General features: G+C 43.8%; 1 protein-coding gene across 5 annotated transcripts in view; it reads right to left on the minus strand.

Moving 5' to 3' along the window:
• The window catches only part of ST3GAL6 (ST3 beta-galactoside alpha-2,3-sialyltransferase 6), a 48,811-nt gene extending 47,140 nt beyond the window's left edge, over positions 1-1,671 (minus strand). For 3 of the 5 annotated variants that reach the window (XM_050908489.1, XM_050908497.1, XM_050908462.1), the window contains exon 1: positions 1,338-1,552. The gene's annotated coding sequence lies outside the window, so the exon portion shown is untranslated. Of the gene's footprint in view, positions 1-229; positions 252-1,337; positions 1,553-1,608 lie in introns of those variants that run through there. The other 2 variants (XM_050908471.1, XM_050908480.1) reach the window with 2 other exon arrangements.
• Positions 1,672-20,547: the final 18,876 nt, after the last annotated feature.

Raw genomic sequence — 20,547 nt, forward strand, 5'->3', positions numbered from 1 at the left:
CCTCAAATTTTATTTACGGACCGCTGCCGGCCGCCGCCAGCTCTGCCGGGATGCTCCCCCTGCGCGGGGCTGTCCTGCCCGCATGAGCCCGCTTTCCGCCCTGCCTTGCCTTGCCCTGCCCAGCCCCGGAGCCCCCGGCCGGCGCCCCGACGCTCCCCGCCCCGTTACCGCCCGCCGGACCCCGCCGCCCCTCACTTCCTCCCCCGCAGCAGGGCTCGCCACAACTCACCGCCCGCGGGGGGCCTCAAGGCGGCTCTCGGCGGCGGCGGCATGCGGCCCGGGGGCGGCCCGGCGCGGCGGCTGGCTGCGGGGCTGGGGCCGGCTCCGGCTCCGCCTGCCGCCCCAGCCCAGGAGCGGGGCTGCTCCGGGAGGCCGGGGAGAGGCCAGCGGCTCCGCCACCCCGCGGCCGGCAGGGGCCACCGGGGGAACGGCGACGGCCCCTTCCCTCACGTCCCTCGGCCCCCCCCGGAGCCCCCGAGCCGCCTACCTGGCTGGGCGGCGGCGCCCGGCAGCCCGCCGGACCCCCGCGGCGCGGGCGCTTCCTCCCGCGCTCCCCGGCGGCGGCCGGAGAGAGGCCCCGCTCCCCGCGGCCGCCCCCGCCGCCCACTGGGGAGTGCCCCCCCCGGGGGGCCCTTCTCCGGTCGGGGGCGAGACCCGGCCCCGCATACGGCCCCGGGCAGCCCCTCAGCCCGGCCTCTCCCTCGGCGCAGGGCACCGGCCGCCTGTCTGCGGCATCAACCGCGTCCAAATGCCGCCGGCAAGCCGGGCGGCGGCGGCGCTTCAGCTTCTGTCAGGCTCATCCCCACCGGTAACCGGGTCCCTGCTACCCCGCGATGTTAATTTTTACCAGGAAGTTCCCGGGAACCTCTGGGAAAGTTCTAGGACATCTCATCTCACCAGCTCTCAAGCCGATTAAAATTGTATTCTCTTCAAAGGAGGCTTGTAGAGGCAGGCTTCATCCCTCTGGAAATTCAATTAATTCCTTGAATGCTTTCACCGAGGAACACGTTGATGTATCGGAATAGCCAGCTCTGCCTTTGAATATATGGTAATTTACATTGAATAGTAATGTTGTTGGCAGCTGCTACCATCACTACTTACCCGAAGGAGGTTTTAAAATTGGAAGCATGCATAGACTCTCCATGAGGTTAGCTGGAAGCTTTCCCGTCCGAAATAACGCAAGAGCGTGGTGAGAAGATGTCTCACGGCAGAAATGCCGGCAAGCGCTTTCAGCGTACCCAGTCCTACGGGTTCAGGCACCATCCACGAGATCCTCTCAGCCTATGCAACAGCTTACAGAGCTAGCTACACTTTACAAAGCAGGGGTATTCACTTACCAGTTGTTATAGAGCAGATATTTTATCTTTAAATCATCCGAGACCAGAGGACAGAACTTGTCGCTTATCAGGGCCGTTCAAGCTGTTGTTGGGAGCCTCTCGGTAGCTTCAGCCTTATTCCCGCACGGTGGTGTTTACAATAAGGATGAAGAGGAGGGCTTGTTTCAGCTGACCCCCGTCTGCAAGAGAAAATGTAAAAGGAAGCATGTTGTGTGTTTAGACAGAGATGTTATTTGGCTCGAGTCTGCTGAAATTCCTCCTCGATTTATACCAAAGCCTTCCAGGGGGAGGAGAGGTTCACGTGAAGAAAGCTAAAGCACTGCTTCATCTACCCCCACAGTAACAAGTGTATCTTTTCTGAGTGACTTTCAGCTGGAGCTGGAGCCGCAGCCACTGTTCCTCCTCCTCCTCCTCCTCCCCCCCTGGACCGGCGGTTCGCCGAGGGCCGGAGCCTTCCCTCTCCGCGCCCGCCCCGACGTCCCGGGGGCGAGCCGTCCCCCGCCGCTGCATGAGCCTTTCCCACCCCGCCAGCGCCTCCTCACCCTCCAGGAATTAACAGCTAATTAACAAACTGGTTGTCACCTGGGGGGGGAAGCCAAGCAAGCTGAAAGCCACAGCACTTATCTGAGATGCAGGATTCTTCCGGAGTACCTTGCCCCCTTCCAGCCAGCCCCAGCGAAAGCCATTAGGGGAGGAACTACGCCCCTGAAGAGCTGCTGCCAGGGGCAAAATGAAGCCCCACCTTGTATGACCAACCCGGGAGAGAGTCATGGGGCTCGTGGAAAATATTCTCTCTACACTACAGCACCCAACTGCACGGGACGGAGCATTGCTATTTGAGAAGAAACTTAATAAATACTTCTGCCAGTGGCAAAGGGGATGCAAAAAAAAAAAAATCAGTTTGTCTGGAATCCTGTGCTGCATCAATGTTGTATTTTTCCCGGAGCAGTGTATCATGCTAGAAGAAATCTGAGGGGGTGTTAATAATTTAATTGTCCTCTCCTGTTTCAAACGTTATGATCCTGACCACTTCTAATCCGAAACTTTTCTATACAGTGCTTCAGGGAGCTTATAGTATGTTTTTAGCATTGTATCAGAACAGGATGCTTCCTTTATTGGAAGAGCAGCTGTCGTGGTTTAACCCCAGCCAGCAACTAGCACCATGCAGCCACTCACTCACGCCTCCCCCCCACCCCGGTGGGATAGGGGAGAGAATCGAAAACAAGTAAAACTCGTGGGTTGAGATAAGAACAGTTCAATAATTGAAATAAAAATAATAAGAATAAAAGGAAGATAACAAAAAGAGAGTGAAATATAACCCAAGAAAAGACAAGTGATGCACAATGCAATTGCTCACCACCCGCTGACTGATGCCCAAGCAGCAATCCACCCCTCCCAGCCAACTCCCCCCTGTTTATATACTGGGCATGATGTTCTATGGTATGGAATATCCCTTTGGCTAGTTTGGGTCAGCTGCCCTGGCTATGCTCCCTCCCAGCTTCTTGCACACCTGCTTGCTGGCAGAGCATGGGAAACTGAAAAGTCCTTCACTTAGGATAAGCGCTACTTAGCAACAACTAAAACATCAGCATGTTATCAACATTATTCTCACACTAAATCCAAAACACGCTGTACCAGCTACTAGGAAGAAAATCGACTACCCCAGCCAAAACCAGGACAGCAGCTCCTGGATTTTTTGGTGGCTATCACTGGGAATGACCAGAGGTGGAGTCTGTTCTCAGCAGCAGTTTTATACAGCCCACATGTACATGTAATAAGAATAATAGATTAAAAGCAGGGAAATTTTGTCTACTCTTAAGGGACTATCCCACTCTATAGCCTGCTGAGATGGCTTTCAGTATGTTCTGGGCTGGGAACCAAAGTTCAGTCCTCTGTAATTCGTCTTGCCTTGAGCTGAAAATACCTTCGTACTCTTGCCCCTTCTCCCATGAGGTTCCTCAGGTCTTCATCCTTCACATCCTGGCCTTTACAAAACCAGGCTCCTTCAAAGTATATAGCTAAATTATCTGCCTTCTAAAATTAGTTTATTTAACTCTGCTATATCTTTTTCCTATCAGCTCTCATCTCTTCTGTCCTTACCCTTCAAATTCACCTAAGTATGATAGGCATAAAACCAATTAAAAAAATCATTAAGGTTGCACAATGAAGGAGTCAGAAGTTAGGAAATACCAGAAGATGGGTTATGTGACTTCACTTCAGTCCCCTTGCTCGTACATTTCATGACAGTCTTAAATTATGTAGTTCAGTATTATTTTGTTCTGGCCGTGCTTTATTTTGCAAGGCCTCGCCTTTGTCTAGGATACAGGATGGACTTGCTCTCGGGACGTGCCAGATTTTTGCAGAACAAGATGCTAGGACTATTCACCACACAGGAACATAGGAAACCTTGAGGAAATGGATGCTATTCCTGCCTCTGTTCCAGACAGGATGCATGTGCTGCAGCTGCATCTTTTGTGCATGAGTTCATGGGCATAAGCTAATTTCACACTAGCTAACCTGGGTATTGGTAACAGTCTAGCATGGATCTTTGGGCAGGCTGAAAAGCATAGGGGTGAAGAACATGAACATGCTGTTAGCAGGACTGAGCCACTGGCTCAGAGAGGCCAACTCAAGTTACCGACGCACCTCTGAAGCTAGTTAGACATATGCAATGTTCCTATGGTGATACTACGTGATGACTTAGAAGTAGTCATTTGACTTCACAGCTGGCTGTAAGTTATGTGCCTGTCAATTTTCTGGGAGTCTTGCACAAGGCATCTAACTCTAGGAAGAGCTAAGCATTTACATTTCCAGACAAAGTCCGTAGGAGATGTAGTGCTGTGAACAGAGGACCTGTTGCCTACAGTTTTATTCCCTTGCATTAAAGACAGCGTGTGTAATAAATACAAGGAATTGTATCTGATACCTAAATACACCTCTATCTGGAATAAACTGCAAAATCCAAAATTCTAGCTACATTGGTCAAATAATGTAATAATCTAATCTGTAATAATGTAATTTCACTTCAGTTTCTTCTGGCAACTGTAACTGTCGAAGACCAGCAACAGAATGAAAGCTGGCGTTTGTTATCATCTAAATATGTCAAACTAAATTCAAGGATTCAAATGGCAATTTGAACAATTAATATAGTGCAAAAAAAGTTTAGTTCCTAGCTGCTTTCAAAACAATCTGTACAAGCAAGAAGTTAATAACTAATCTGCAACACCAATGAATTTATTTGGCAGAAAGTATAAGGAATCACTTCTCCGGGATATATTCTATTGCACACAAATAGTATCAGCAATGATTTTACAATAATGAGTAGCCTTCAAAATGCTTTGGAAAAGGATGACTAGCAGGAAGTCAAATGAATGCTCCTGCAAGCAAAAACAATGCATGTGACCAAAAAGTCAACAGATCTTTTTTTCTATTTCACTTCAAAATCAATTCACCTGAGACACAAACCTCTCCCAACACCAAACATAAAAGCCACAGAAACCTTTAAATGCAAAGCAATAACTAAAATAAATCCAAATAAAATGGAGTCTTATTTAAGTTCCAGGAGAAACTATGTACCTCCCGAGTCACTACTAAACTAAGAAAATGTTGCAGCCAGACTCTACCCCAGCTTGCAAAACCAGAGAAAAACAAAGATAAAAGTGACAGGAAATGGAAGAAAAAAAACCTGTTGAACATGGGAAAAGCAAAACTGTGGAGAACGTGGAATAAACAGAATGGAAAGTTGCAGCATCATGAAAGCAATTTCCTCCCCAGCAATCCAATAAGCAAGATGACTTATCAGGCTCTGTGTATGCAATGCACGATGCAGTCTATCATACACCTCTGGTCCTAGAATTAAAATGCAACAGAACTGTCCCCCTTTATTAATTACTTTAGGAGATGAATGCATTTATAGAAATACAGACTGTCACAACATCCCTTCTCCACTCATTTTCTAGCTTTACTACCTGCTATCATAGTCTGATCCTAATCTTCTTTATGTTGCACCATGAGACCAGCCCCAAGTCCCATACATGCCCAAATCTCTGCTACTGAGCTTCAAAACCCGCCTCAGCACAACTCTGTTTCGTAGAATTTCTCTCAGTCCCCTTGCCGCAGATGCTAGGGAACTGCTTTCCACTGCACTGACCACTCAAGCTGTAGTAAGCACTAGTCCTCACGTAGCTTGTTTAGTCACCGACTTGTGGTTGCATGATATTTCTTCCAGAGACTCTTTGCCAGGAGACAACTTGCTAAAGCCTGTCCCAGGAGCTTTAAAAAATCTGGTTAGTTGCTGTAGGACATCTCATCAGAACCCACAGCATTTCTCATGAGTTCACAGCATGCAACCCCCACCTAGTTCAAGGTCACTTTTTCAAGACCTGGTCAACCAAAGAACTACATTAGGTTGTGACTGCTCTCATGGTCCCTAGGGACTGCTTTTTCTGGGAAGTGCAGAGTGCTTTCTCCTGCCCCATGAAGTGCTCCTGTACTCCATCTGGGAGAGGCGACACAAGCAAACAAAACACACGATGGCAAGAAACGTCATGGAGGTAACCCAGGTAGGCTGAGACAGCCTCCCTGCCAGCCAATCCAATGCAATCTGAAGTGGTGAGCACATTAGGAAGCGCTATTTGCCAACCAAAGTGAAGCCCTCAGGGCACGTATCTACCATAAGAGCATCTGCAAACCCATAAAGAAATACATTATGCAATAGGCGCTAAACATCCTTGTCCTTCACTAGGCATGTGCAGAGGAAGAAATAGGTCAAAACACACCCCCTTGAAAAGCATTGCGAGCAAAACAGCAGGAAGGAGAAGGGGAAAGGGTTTGCAAAATTATGGAAAATGTGTCCTGAGCAGCTAGTGGTTTTCACCAGGTCAAGAGCAACATTAAACTGCAGATTGCTCCCCTCCACTTGTTGCCTTGTTTCCGTTAAACTACACTGTCATGTGGAACTCAAGATAAGTTTCCCCGCCATCCTTCCAATGGATGCCGGTATACTGGCATGACTCCACCTCTACATGCGTCCAAGGGTAACCCAAACTGAAGCTTCACAGCACTGAAAGCAGCCCTTCCCTCAAGGAAAGAGGACAAGAGCTGATGCTTCCTCCCCTGGCAGGAGACAAAACTCTCAAGATCCAGTTCTCCCACCCATCTGACAGGGATGTGGCGGTCCCCTCCCTGTAGCTCACAGGCACACAGTGGACTGCTGTTCACAGAAGCCACTGGCTGTGGCATCTGGCACGAGGGACGGCTGGGAGAAGGAGAGTGGTGAGGTGGTGCACAGGAGAGAGTAACCAGCTGGGGGGGTGGCAGGGCAGTGGGAGACCCTCATTTGCAGTCTGCTGCTAGGTCACAGCCCTGGTGCCAAATGCAGATGGGCTCTGAGCTCAGAGAAAACAAGAAGTCCTTGAACCTGTGGCTCTGGGTCCCTGCCCACTCAGCCTCATGTTCTCGGATGACTGACATAAGCTGCTTTTGGAAGATGAAATACCCGTCCTTTTATGATAGCTCTGTCATTTCTACAGTACCATGCCAGGACTCACTGCTCCTTGTCTCCTTTCCAAGGAGAGGCCAGCATGTGAGATGCCTTTGCCATTTTAAGCACAGCTTAATGCCCACTTTCTTTCTCTGTGCATTTTATGAAAAAGACCTCCCTGTTTTTCCCACTGGCTCCCCATTGCACCACCTATCATTCTGGCCTGCAGACCGCCAAGTTCCTGTCCTGTGTCCTGCTGGCTCCACCTGTACAGCTGAGTCATTATTACAAGCGCTAAGGCAGCTACTGAAGCTCTCAGATATATAACCTTTCAACTTCAAACATTTGGCCCACTTCTTTGGCCTGTGTTAACTGGCCTGGATTCCTTTACTGGTTTTCAGCAGCCAAGGATCTGGGAACAGATGCAGTTTTTCCTCCAGGTACTCTTCAGATTGGGTCTGTGCTTGAAAATACGATGTAGCAAGACAGGACACAAAACAGGGCTATAAAAGTGATACAAATAGCTATGATTAGACTCCAAGAAGAAGGAAGGTGAGAAGGCTCAGTGAGCCACTGTAAGTCAGGAATGGTATGACAGAAGCCACTAGAAGCCTTGTCATATGTGAACAGCAGGCTAATTTCAATGAGACACAGACATGGGCTGAGAAGGAGAAGAGTGCTTTGTATGTTTCTTACATTTAAGCGTTCAAGCTGCACTCAAAGTCTTGGATGTAGGCACAACAGCTGGGAAAATTTTAAATGCATTTCTTCCCCTGACTGACTTATCCGCTTACAACTTCTGCCAGGTAATGACCATTGCTACAGGCCAAATGGTCACTTGCAATGGGTCAGAAGAATCCAGTAGGTACCCACACAAAATAGGGCTGGCGACGCAGGAGAGGGAATCCTTCCTTCACAGCACTCCAGGCTGAACAGAGCAGCCCTACAGAAAAGCCAGCAGAAAAGGCTGGCTTGGTCTCCGTAACTCGAGAGAGCAATAGCTCATGGAGCAGACTTCTCTTTTTTTACTGCTCCACTCCTCTTCCAAATGGGAGCCAGACCTGGCCCATGTGAATATGGTCAATAGGCTAATATCCAAGGCATTTGCAATCTTAGTACAATACTCCTTCTATTTCAGTGTTTAGCCATTTCATCCAGACAAGTGGAAAACATCAAGTATCTTTGCAAATCATTAAAAAATAAGCCATCTGTCATTTAACTCATCATCATTTAATTCATCATAAAATTCCCCATTGTACGTGAACAGGAAGCTCCACTTCCAGCAGCCCAGACCACCTGCTCACAGCCTTTGTTTTTTGGGAGGGGGTTGTTTTTGATTTGGACACCTCATTGAAATCTGGCCTTTCTTGACTGCAGCTAAAATATAATGGTGCAAGAGGTCTGTCACTGAAATGTTATTATAGAAACACTACTGGGAATTGTGCCATGGTCAACTTTAACTTCCCAGATACTATTTGGGAAACAAATGCTTCTAATAATAAACTCGGGCCCAGCTAGCCATGTGTACGATAGCTGCCAGATTTCTTCTCAGTAGTCACTGAGACAAAAAGAGACAACCCCAAATTAGTAAGTGATGAAGACATTCAAAAAAACCTGGTCATAGAAAACAGCACTGGGCTGAGTACTCAGCAACTGTTTCCATTTACATTGAACAGAATAACAAACAGAAGCAGGTTAGTAATTAAATTTTTCAACTTCAGAAGGGCAAACTGTCAAATTAAGGAAACTCATTAGTGAATTTACCTGTACTGAAGAGCTGAAAGACTTGAATGTGGAGGGAGATTGGAATTTATCTAGATCAAAGGTATAAAAACTATCCCATGTATATATTCCAAGCAAGAGAAAAATCTTCTTGGGAAGCACTTCAGGCCCCAATAAGTGAAAAAAAACACACTATAAAGAGTTTCTTAGGAGTCACAAATAGCAAACAATCCCGGTCAGCAAAGATAGCTATGGTGTAGAGATAGGGATGCATAGGATTAAGGCCAGATTTGTCAGAAGTCAAACAAGCTAGGACATGGTAAAGATGATTGAAGTAAACAACAAATAAATCTTCAGCCGTTCACAGAAAAGGAGAACGTGCCTTAGGTAAGATAATATTTCTCTACTAGAGGTAGGGAAGCACTGATGCAGGTGTACAAAACTCTGGTGTTTCCCCCAGAACACAGTATATGATTTGGGCTCTCACACTTGAGAAGAAAACAGTTCTGGAGAAGATGCAGAGAAGGGTTACATGGAGAATGGACAGCCTGTCTTGCGACAGCAGCTAAACAATGCTGGCACGAGAAAAAAGGGGTACAAACTGGCTGCGAATTTAACGAATTCCTTGCCATAGCACAAACCTGGAGACTTGTTGGTGCCCTTGCTCTGCTTTCTGCCCCTCTGTCTGTGGCACATTATCCTTTGGCTCTTTGGCCTTTTCCTACAAGCCTCAAGTTTGTTGTAAAGCATTGGAAAGGACCCTTGGCACAACATAAATTGGTGGGGTATGCAGGAAGTGTTTTATGGACATTTTTGAACAAGAAACTTGCCGTGCAAAGTTGCATGGCCGTGCCTCAGACCTTCCAAGTCCCTGAGTACTACGGCTCTTCTGGTGCAAAATCTCTCCTCCTGCTCTTCACATCCACTCCCATAAAGAACTCCGCCCCATTAACATCACCCTCAGGTCTGGCAGCCATTGCTAGGTCTTCCTAGAGAAAACATCCCCTCTTTCTTGGGAACCCACTTGTACCCACCTTTTTTTGGGAACTCCCTCTCCTAAAAGGTACAGGCATACCTCTAGCCTTTTCCCACTTTGTGGAATAAAGCCTACTTAAGCCTGCCAGCCAGGAATCAGAGCCTGGGGCTCATTTTCTTTCTTGCACCTATAAAAACCAAGACAGCTGCCCTTCTGGGTACTTAAAATGCCCACATGCCTGTTACATGTAGTTGCCTATGGGAGTGGGAGGACTGAATCGGATGACGCCAGTGGTCTTTTCTATCCTGGTGAGCACTCGTTAACAGTGAGACTGGAAATTACAGGAAATCACAAGGATAATCGTAAGTGAAGTTCGGGCCATCCCCCTTGCAGCACAAGGCGGGGCAAGAAGCCCTGCTCCTTTCCTGTTGATTGGCATAAGTAAGTCTGAAGCACGTACCTGCACTCTTGGCGGACGGGACTCAGTATGCCTCTCCTCCTGTCTTTGCCTCCATGGTATTTTTGTCTATGCTCTGGATCTGTGTTTTAAGCAGGAAAATTATGGTGATCCACTTGAAATTAATGAAAAATCTTTTACAGCAGTTCAGTATAGAATAAAAAGGTGACGTCCTCAATCCAGACTCTCTGTGGTGCTTAGCCAAATTGTGCTGTACAAGTAACTCAAAGGAGCCCTTATCTCAGCAGAGGAGTCTTGCCTGTTCAGCCAGCTCTCACTGGGTAAAGGCTAAAAGCACTGGCAGCAGCTTTTAGGCAGCTCAGACAGTCCCTTCCGCCTGCGTGGACCTTGGCACAGGCTTGAACTACACTCTACCAACTAAACGCTACTGCAGGCATATTTAACCTTGATCCTTAACTAAACGTGGGCTCTTCTGGCAGTAGAGGTGAATCCAGAACACTTGGAACTAGATTCCAATCTCCATGGAGCTACCAGTTGGGAAAGCACAACAATGGGATCAGAAGCAAGACCGCTGTTATGTTAATTAACAGTCATCTCCTTCAACTAACAGAGGTGCAGTGAGCAGCTCTCCTCCCCTGCAGCTGGCTCTGCAGGGGGCACCAGGTCAGGTTACATCTTTAGTGCCTATTTTAGGAGCTATCTTGGAACCAGCCTCACCAGCATACATTTAGCATGACTCTGGCACAACGATGCCACTGAGGTTTCACAGCCTTGTTACAGAAATCATGATTTGCTACTTGGTTTTCTTTAGCTGGAAGTGAGATTTAGAAAGCAGATAATTTATCTGCCTCAACATACTATTTAAGTGTACAGGTAAGTGGGTGAAAACTCATCAGTGTGAGATTCTCCCCACATAATGGGCATCATTTGAAGCCCTATGGTCTTTCACCTCTCTCCTTCCTCGCTTAAGAATATGGAAGGGCTAAGTCAGAATACCTACAAACACAAAAAAATGAGGTTTTTTTGTAACTGACCATTGTTCGTAGTGACCTAGCTGAGAAGGGGCTGCAAACTCACATCTTCTCTTACAGAAGTATGACCAGAATTAAGTAACTTTCAGTTATGTTACTCTCTCCCTGGCACAGCTGATGCTTGCATCATTACTCGTGCTTTTAAGCTGGTCGTTGAACTTTATATGACGATGTGGAAGTATCTGTTATCTCCAGCAAGCACAAGTGAAGCCCAGCTGTCATTGCAACAGAAGCAGTGAACCAGATGTTGCCCTTCAGTTATTCTTACATAAATCTAGATTTCATGTCACTGAAACAACTTCTATTTAAATCAATACAGCTAAGAGCAGAATCCACCTCATTGCCTATTTTAGCAAACATTTTCTATTTTTTTCCCCCCAAGGATTCTCTTCTTTCTCCCCCCCCTTCTCTGTTTTAGTAATCGGGAAGCTCAGTTTTCCAAAAGGCCTTTTCACTTTCTTGTGAATATAACTGAACCAGAGCTGATTCTTGCCCTGCAGGCATATAGGAAGAGGGAAAAGCTAACTAGAGAATTAAATTACCTGGGACAAACAGCCTCACTTTGCCAGTTTAGCCAGCTATCCCATGAGCTAGAGCAATTTGGGTAACACAGTATCTGGGATGGTCAGAAGTCTCTATTCAAATCAACTCTAATGCACATATGTAACAGTTTTTTCAAAATAATTCTACTTAAATAAATAGGTCCATTGAGGATTTCCCAATACAGTGCTTGGTAGGAGCTGCTAGGAAGTATCCTTGTATCCCCACAGCAAACAAAGACAATCTTGATGGACTGTTGCCTCTAAGTTTTACTTAAACATATAGTTAGAGCTGAACTGAGAAACCAGAGGATGCTTTATAAAGTGAACAGCTACCTTACGTGACAGAAGGATTGATCTAAAATCAACAGTAGAGTCCACATGCTGCAGGTGGATATGTTCTTGTAACTCCTTTGATGTTATAGCGTCATGAACACGTGGAACAAACACGACAATTACCCCAGTGCTACCGTGCCACTGTTGCTGACAAGCAATCACGAACAGTGATTTACAATAGAGAACAACAGAGAAACAATGATAGAGAAATTTGAGAGAAGAATCTGAAACATTGATACTGCAAAAGTACTGCAAAAGGTCCACTTTATTGGAAAGAAGGATACTGTGACCTTTCCAGAAGAGGCAAATAGCATGGGACACTAACAGTTGCGGTAGCTACGTGCCCTTCAACAGAAGTAGAGGTGGTCTTTGCAGAAGTCACATCAAGGACTAAAGAAGTATTTTCAGAAAGGACTCATAAGACTTACCTTTTCCAGACAGAGCTTCTTTGCCTTTACTCTTTCCAGCGTTTCCCGTTGTCTACTCTAATCTGAGGCTGTTCTTCCAAAAGGGATTAATCCGCTGCTGTGTCTGCTTGTGAAGAGACAGTGTTTCAGCACGTATGGTGAGTAACACAGCCTGCTTTCCGAACAGGTTTTCTTCCATCTAAAATGCCTGCAAAGTGGGCGATTACTAAAACCTTCATATGAACTTAGCTATCACTTATCACTTTTAGAGTGCTTTCTTAAAATTTATCGAAGTATTTTTCAGTGTTAAGCTTCCACAAAATAAATGCAACTGAATGCTGTAATGTGCCACTCTGAGTGGAAACTTTTTGCTTTCCAAGAACAAAAAAGGTGATTTGTTTCCCCTCTTCAAAACACATGCCCAGTTGTGTCTTGAACCAAGACACCAAACTGCTGCCACATAAACGATGACATGTCTCTTGATTTTTCAGGTCTTTCAGACCAGTAGGCAAACATAGAGGAAAAAGACTAGGCTACATGAAGGGAAAGAAAAAGGGTGGCTTAAAAACAAACAAACAAAAATTGTTGAAAAGGTTTTTTTGACATTGCACAGGTTTAGTTAATTTTTTCAACAAATATTACCTGTTTTTTGACAAAAACTTCTACCTATGTCCAAAGTGTCTGAAAAAAGAGAGTTTGAGCCAACACTGCAGTTCAGTTCAGACGCATCATGGTCCAGATCCGTCTTTGATTGCTGGGATCTACGGGTCCTGTGGACAACTGTCAGATGACTGAAAGCATTTCAGAGCTTAGGAATAAGATCAGGGCACGCTGTAGCTATAAAACTGAGGAAGGGGATCAGTTTTGTTTTAAGCCAGTGCAGATCTGATGTCACCGTGAGACACCAAGAGGCAGAAATTCTGTGAGAAGATTTGTATTAGCTGCATCTGACTCTGCAGCCAGTCACTGCTGGCAATGTTCCCTGGGATGTTCAGCCATCGCTATGCAGACAGCTTGCTTTTCCTCATCTACAATTACAGTTGTTAGTGAGCTTTTAAGGAATACATTTTAAATCAAAGACAAGAGGCACTTTTCCCTTGGGATCCTGCTTGAACTCTTGCTGGTTTACTCATTGAGCTCCTCAGAAGTTCAGACGACAGACTTCGGGGAGTGCTTTTGGCATCTTGGCCTGCAGACAGCCTACTAAGCAGATTTGATTTTTTTTTTCCTCCCCCCAAAGTCAGGAATATCGGGAACCCTACAGATCCTGGCAGCCCTCTCGGGAAGGAGTGTCCAGGATTTTCAGATTCCTTGCCCCAATAGTCTAGAAATCAGAGAATCACAGATGCCCCCCTCCCTCTCCTGCCATCCCACTACGTGGGCTGAGAGGGAACAAAGAAGCCCCAGTTTCTATGGCAAACCCAGGGGCTTTTGAAATTGGAAGCTGCACTTTCTTAATCTTCCTCACTCCTAATTTGTTGAAATTAGTAAGCCAACATTTTTCAGATTGCTGTTCTGTGGAGAGCTTAGCAATTATCTTTCACTGCAGTTTGGAATGAAAACAGAATTGCTGATTTTCAAAGTCATCTGCAATGTGAATTTACTGTTCTCTCTTCCTGCCTCTGGTTTGGGAAGTGTCAGAATTGTGTCTTTGGAAAGACAGACGGGCAAATACAGGTCTGAACAAGAGGTAATTAATAATTGTCTGCAGATACTACAGTGGCTACTTTGAAGAGGAAAAGCCTCTGACAGATTAAAAAATATGGATTTCCAAAAATGGCTCTAATCTTTGCCATGAGAATAGAAGAGATTTAAAGGAAAAAACATTATTAAAACTACAGTGAAAAAAATCATATGTAGAGATTTGCAAAAGTATATCTAGTATGACCACTGTTACAGCTGGTTTCACCTTACTACTTTAGCACTTTTTTAGGGATCAGTTTTACTGAAAAAGTTGAAGATGCAATGTTTGACTGTTGAGCTGATTAAACTGAGCAAAACAAGCTTTCCCTAAACAACAGGAGAAAAAAAAAAAAACAACATACCTTTAACTAGGAAATAATTTCTTAAACTCAAATACCATAAATCAGAATTCAGAGAGCCTGAATCAGATTATTTTATCTACCAGCATCTTTAAGATTAAATGTATCCATAGTCCTCAGAGGCAATAAAGAGACAGCCAAGCTGATTTAAATACTGGGCAAACAAACAGAATGCAGATCTGACCACCCTGATATTTGTCTGTGGTCTAAGACAATTCTACTCCCATGCATGTGTTTAAATTCTATACTATGAACTTTAAACAACCTTCTTTTTCATAAAAGCAAAAAAATTAAGGGTGAAAGATGCTCCATTTTGGAGTAAGCAAGCACTCATTTGATTAGTATATTTGATAGTTGTGCCTGCTGAAAAGGAACAAACAATGCAATTGCCAATGTAAAAAAAAGAGAAATAAACAATGATTGGTATCCAGTCCGTGGACCTTTCTTCCCCTCCTAGTTGATAAGACAATTCTGATTGTTATCAGTTCTTACTTTCAGCTAAACAAGCTACTTTTTTTTGGCAAAATTGGTACAGGTTTCTTTGCAGGTTTCACCTATGCAGGATGGTCAGACTCACATTTCCTAATACTTGGGCCGATGAGTATGCTTTATCAACTATGGGAAAAAACATCCATGATATACCAGTGTTAAAAAACAGAAACAAAAATCTACCCCAAAACTTATTCATACTTACAATACAAATTTTCTGCTGTTTGTTTATATGCCTGGAGGCTCAACTGTGTCTAATGGTTTATCTTGCTATGTGTTTTATCCCTGCACACAATATGGTCAATTGCCAGTATCAAATCTGCCAATAATTTATTTTGTAGAAAGCAAAAGACCCAAACCTAATTATTAGAAATAATAGCACATTTGTAGACTAATGAAGTATGTTTGATAAGTTTATCTGTTTGTCCTGTTCTTCAGTTGCCTACAAGCAAATCTTGATACTGTAAATTTGCTCATTTGTAATTACTGCTGTAATTTTGTAGGAAAAACTACAGGTGGATTTGCAGCATCTTGGTTCAAAGTTCATTTTAGTTGGCTCATATGAATGTAATCACTAAAAAACAAACAACAACAAAACCCCCAAAAAACAAAAGCAGGCAAGCTCAGTATTTAGTTAGAGTTTTGTTCAAAAATGGACCTTGACTGTTTATAATACTGTAACAGTTGCAGGGATACGTCACTTGGGATAACATGAGAAACAGTTTGTGCTGTGCAAGCAGGCATGGGTACTTGTTGGGGTGGGGAGGTGACAAGTAGCAAGAGGGATTTCACCAGTGAAACTTTGAATCAGGAAAGGATATGACTCAGATTTTCAAGAACTGCCAAACAATTGTAGAAATGTATTCCTGGGGTGACCTAACAAGCATTTGTTATGCTCAAAGTCCTGTTCACTCCCCGAGAAGGAAATAACTGGAATACATTGTTAATGTAAGTAGCTACAAAAACAGTCAAGTTTTCATTGCTTGAATAACTCAATAAGCGTAAACTTGCAGTAATGATTCCTACACATGAAAATGTCTTCAGGAAACAGGAGCTGTCTGGTCTGTGCCATTTGACCCAGCTGGCTTCTAATACCAATGGTGAGAGTCCATGAAGTTTTGAACACCATCTCCATAACACTAGCGGCTTTTAGTGTGCTTCTTATCAGGTGCTCCCCTACACCCCTCCTCAGGAAAGGAGGAACTGCAATGAACTGAAAAAGAAGAGTTTGTTTCTCTAATGCAGCCTTGGTGCACTGGCTAGCCAGCACAGCTTCACAACCCAGGTATTTCTGTTTGAACTTGGATCTCCCAGTAACATCCACAGCAGATGACCAATCAACGCTACTGAATGGCCAAAGTTTAAAGGAACTAACTGAGGCAAAATTGACATTAAATCTGAAACTCAAGTTAATAGTCCTGGGTATTAACATTCTCCCTCTGCCCGTGGAGCAGAAGTTCTGAAGGTTTCTACATAGTAAGTGGCCACCTTTAAAAAACAATTACAGCTACCTGGAAAAGCCTTAAGCTCTTCTTGATCTGCCTTATCTACTGGATCATGCTTTAGCTCTCTGTAATAAAACCACAAGACACAATCACGGGACACAGTCAACTATACATGCTTAAGGAACCACACACACACCCCCACTATTCCCTCTCCTTCCTTCATTATGGCCATTTTGGTTTTTAAATCAGATCTCTTGATTAAGGTATAGCTGGTATGCCACAAATTTCTTAGCAGTTGAAGATAAAACCAACAGAGAAGTCTAGTAAAGCTATTCTAGGCCACCATGTCCACAAATGAAGAGCTACGCTCACTATGGCACCAATTTGTTCCAATTTGTGATGTCTGTATTTACTCATACATGAGCTGCAACATACCTCTTATCTTGGGTGACTGTTTTCCACGTGGGTGCCCTTTCAGTAGTCCTGTTCTCTTTCATATCCTCTCGCCAAGCTCCCTCCTTTCTGTTCTGCTCTAAGGCATACCCATTCCCATACTTTAGTTTTTCTCCTCAGGCATCTTATCCTTCAGTATCCTCTTTTTTTTCCCTCCCTATGAAAAGAATAACACATGTACAAAAGGCTTCTCTCCCTCCTCAGTCCTCCTTTCACCACCCACATCCCTGATTTCTGTCCAATTCTTCAGCCACTTGGAAAGAGACTCCCCTGATCCCAGGATCTGCCCTCCCAAAAAAAGCCCCTTGAAAAGCCAGTCCTGTATGGTGCTATACCCACTGCTCTCTGTTCTTAGCCTGGTGCATCAGTTTGTCCAAAGTCTTTTGGCTCCAGTCTTGGAAAATCTTTGAAGAAAACCAAAAACTTTCAACAAAACTCTTCTACTACTATCAGTCGCTTTTTTTTAAGATTTATTTTACTTGAACTTTGCTATTCCTATTTATGTGGTACTGAATCCACAGCACACTTACGCTTTGTCTCTACCTAGGCTAAGAAGAGATAGCATTACTGGTGTGATGAATACACCTGTTGTAATGACAGTCAGTGGCAGATCTACAGTATAACATTTTCAGCAACTGTGGCTCCAGCTCTGGCTATTTTCAAGAACAGTTTACCTGAATTGCTTTTAAAACTAGCTAGGACTTTTAGAAATTTTTGGTTTTAGATCAGTCCTTCATGTAGATGACCTCCCTGTTCCTGCAACAATTGTCAGCACTTTACATATAGCACAGTTGTAGTGCATAACTAAATACTGTCCTGGAAGATGGTATTTATGCCTCCATCAAGAGGCACCACTGCTGTAGCACCAGGGCAGCCAAAGCATGTTCATACTAGTGATTAGTGTTCATAAAAGATTTCTTGCACAGAATTTATTAAAGGACAAGTTTTCCACCTGGTTTACAGACACACATGACACTGAAAATACTGCCACAGCTAAAAGCTGCTCCTTCAGCTTCAGTCAACAAATCATGGAACTTAACTGTTTTCTTCTGGTACTGTCATCAATGTAGTTGGAAATGAGTATGCAGTTTTTCATAAAAAGCTCCAACATCTTCCTTGACTTCTGAGAACCCTTCATAATGACCCACCCTGTCACCATAGTCGGGAATAATGCTAGCAGACACTTTTATGCATGTAACAATCTCTGAAAGTCAAATAAGAAATATAAAAGAGGACACAAAAGGGAAAAGTATCCTAAAGAATTCTGAAAATGCTTTTGTTGTATGGTGTAGAACCTATGAGCCTGATCTAAACCACTGAAAGCCTCTTGAAATTACAAGTGGACTAAGTGTTAGGCTTTACAAAGTGGAACAAAATAAGATAGAAAGTACAAAGTATAAAGCCTTTAATATATCTTTAAAGAACATTTCATCTGGGCTGAAAGATGCGAAAATAGATGACAACGAAGCCCTTGACATTAATCACAAACAGCAATTTCACCCAATGCTCCTGTGATGACCTTGATGAATGTGCCTTGTAATAAAATGAAAGCATCGATATTGCATTATGATTTTACCTCAGTGTAGCTGGCAGTTGAGGGAGGGTACCTACCTTAGCATTCCTGTTAAAAATCAGGAATGCGCTTTTCAGACAGTGTCCCAATAGCTCCTACATTCAGCACTTGGGTTCATGTCACAGAACGGCCTCAGAGCACATGGACCGGATTTCTTCTCGACAAAACAAAATTGGAAGATGTGCTTGATAAGCTCAACTTGGGTGCTCCAGCTGCTAAAGGGCAGTCGGTCCATGGGACCTAACTAGAGCCAGTCCAAATTAACCACCTTAAAAAAGCATATAGTATAGACACTGGGTCTTCAGCACTGTTTGGCTCCACAAATCAATTCCTATTGCGCTGTGCTACTCACTAACGTATACGGCTACTCACATAGCCGTAGTCACTTTGAGGTAAGATAGATCCATATATGCACAAGCATGCAAGTACTGTCTCCACAACTTCCTCTTAGTGAAGAAGACAAGGCCTCATCGCCAAAAAGTGTTTGGAGTTCTTCCAGACTTTTATTAATTAATGCTTCAAGAACTGGCAATTCATTTAATTCCCTTTTACAGTATTTGAAAATTTGCGACCAGCAAGGCTTGTACAGACTAGCACTTCTGCGAGTCAGCGAGTAAAAAACTTGGATTGCTGCGCCCCTCTGTAAACACTTCTTGCTGGAAGAAAAAAGAAGCATATTACTGTACCATGCTCTTGTTTTTCTTACCAGATAAGATTTCCTATTGATTTCATAAGTATCTCCTTCCTCTGCTTTGTAGGCTTTGTTTTAAAACTGTGGGTGCAAATGCCCTTTTCTGAGTTAATGTGCAAATAGAGGGCAGCATGAAAATAAGGCGTTTAGTGTTCAAACATAACTATCACAGGCAAGTTTGAGAAATATGGTTAAGTATCAAATAAGAAAATGCTCTAGAGCTATATCTTTCTTAGTTGTTTTTTTTTTTTAATTATTATTATTCTGTTGTTATATTTCTCATTGTTGCTTACAAAGCTTCATTAACGTTAGCAGTCATGGGAATTTTCCACAAGGTTCCTTCCAGCTACCAGCGTTGTTCCTGCAGTGTCCTGTAATACCACTCAGAACATTTCCAGTCAATGAAATTTAAGTACCCCAAAGTCATTTTATCCACACAATATTCCCAAAGATACTTTGCCATTATGAAATATTTCATGATAACATTAGACGTTCTACAGTAGACATTGAGTAAGTCAGGAAGATTCCCTGCTCCTGAATCAGTGGCCCAAACACATCTCCTCTAACTATAACGTTTGAGGTCTTGTAAAAAGTACCAAATCACAGCATTGCTCCTGCAAAAAAATGGCGAACTTACCTTTAGGCAGCAAGCTGCTCCCAAAGCCAATGACCGAGAAGGAGATCTGTCTTCACACAATTGTTCCAATCTATTATTGTTGTTTCTGGCACTCTTTCCATTTTGATCAATGTAACTTTCCTCATGACCTGAACGAGAAAGGATGAATTCTTTATGACAGATGCTCATTTCTTCACCTTCAGAATCTCAGCAATGATCCTCATGCTCCATGGAAGAGGACAGCTGGCCAAGATTTGGGTCTACCCACTCACTTGACTCTGACTTGGTTGCACTGATTTAACTAAAGTAGCTACCTATGTTGACTGACAATCTGAAATTGAATTAACAACAGATAATAGACTGAATCACCTTCAGCTGTTTATTACTTAGGAAAGAGCCCACAAAAGGTACCTGCACTGATTAAAGTAAATTAATTGAGTCAAACTGATGCAACTATCTTGATCATCTTCCTCTTGGTTTTTCAATCCTACATTATTTAGGAGGGAACCTGACATAGGATTTTTCCTGGAAAATGCAGATAAAACAATTCTCTTCATCTACTCAGAAGACTTTTCTAGTTAGAGTGCATGTGGTGATCATATGGAAAAGATCATGACAAGGTGGAATGAACAGAGATAGAAGGCACAAAACCTGTTCTATTTAAAGCCTAACACTGCTTGGGAAAGCCTGCTTTTGTGCGATTTCATTAATTGGGGTTATGCACTTGCTGTACTATGTCAGCCAGACTGCTGGTGAAAATATTTAATGATGTTTCCTTCAGATCTAGGCACTTTCCAGTCTGTCTGGGTCAACAAAAACTGAATAATGGCAGAGCTAGAAGAAGGACAACTACGTGAGTTCAACATGTCTGGGTTAAAGTGGTTTCTACTTGAGACCTCACAGTATTACAATAAATACACATGCAACAAAAATAAATGTACAGTTCTACACAGTTTCTCTATCATACCATATTGTTTCACATATTGCCAT

The sequence above is a fragment of the Gymnogyps californianus genome, chromosome 1 (assembly GCF_018139145.2).
Source record: "Gymnogyps californianus isolate 813 chromosome 1, ASM1813914v2, whole genome shotgun sequence".
Taxonomy (NCBI): Eukaryota; Metazoa; Chordata; class Aves; order Accipitriformes; family Cathartidae; genus Gymnogyps; species Gymnogyps californianus.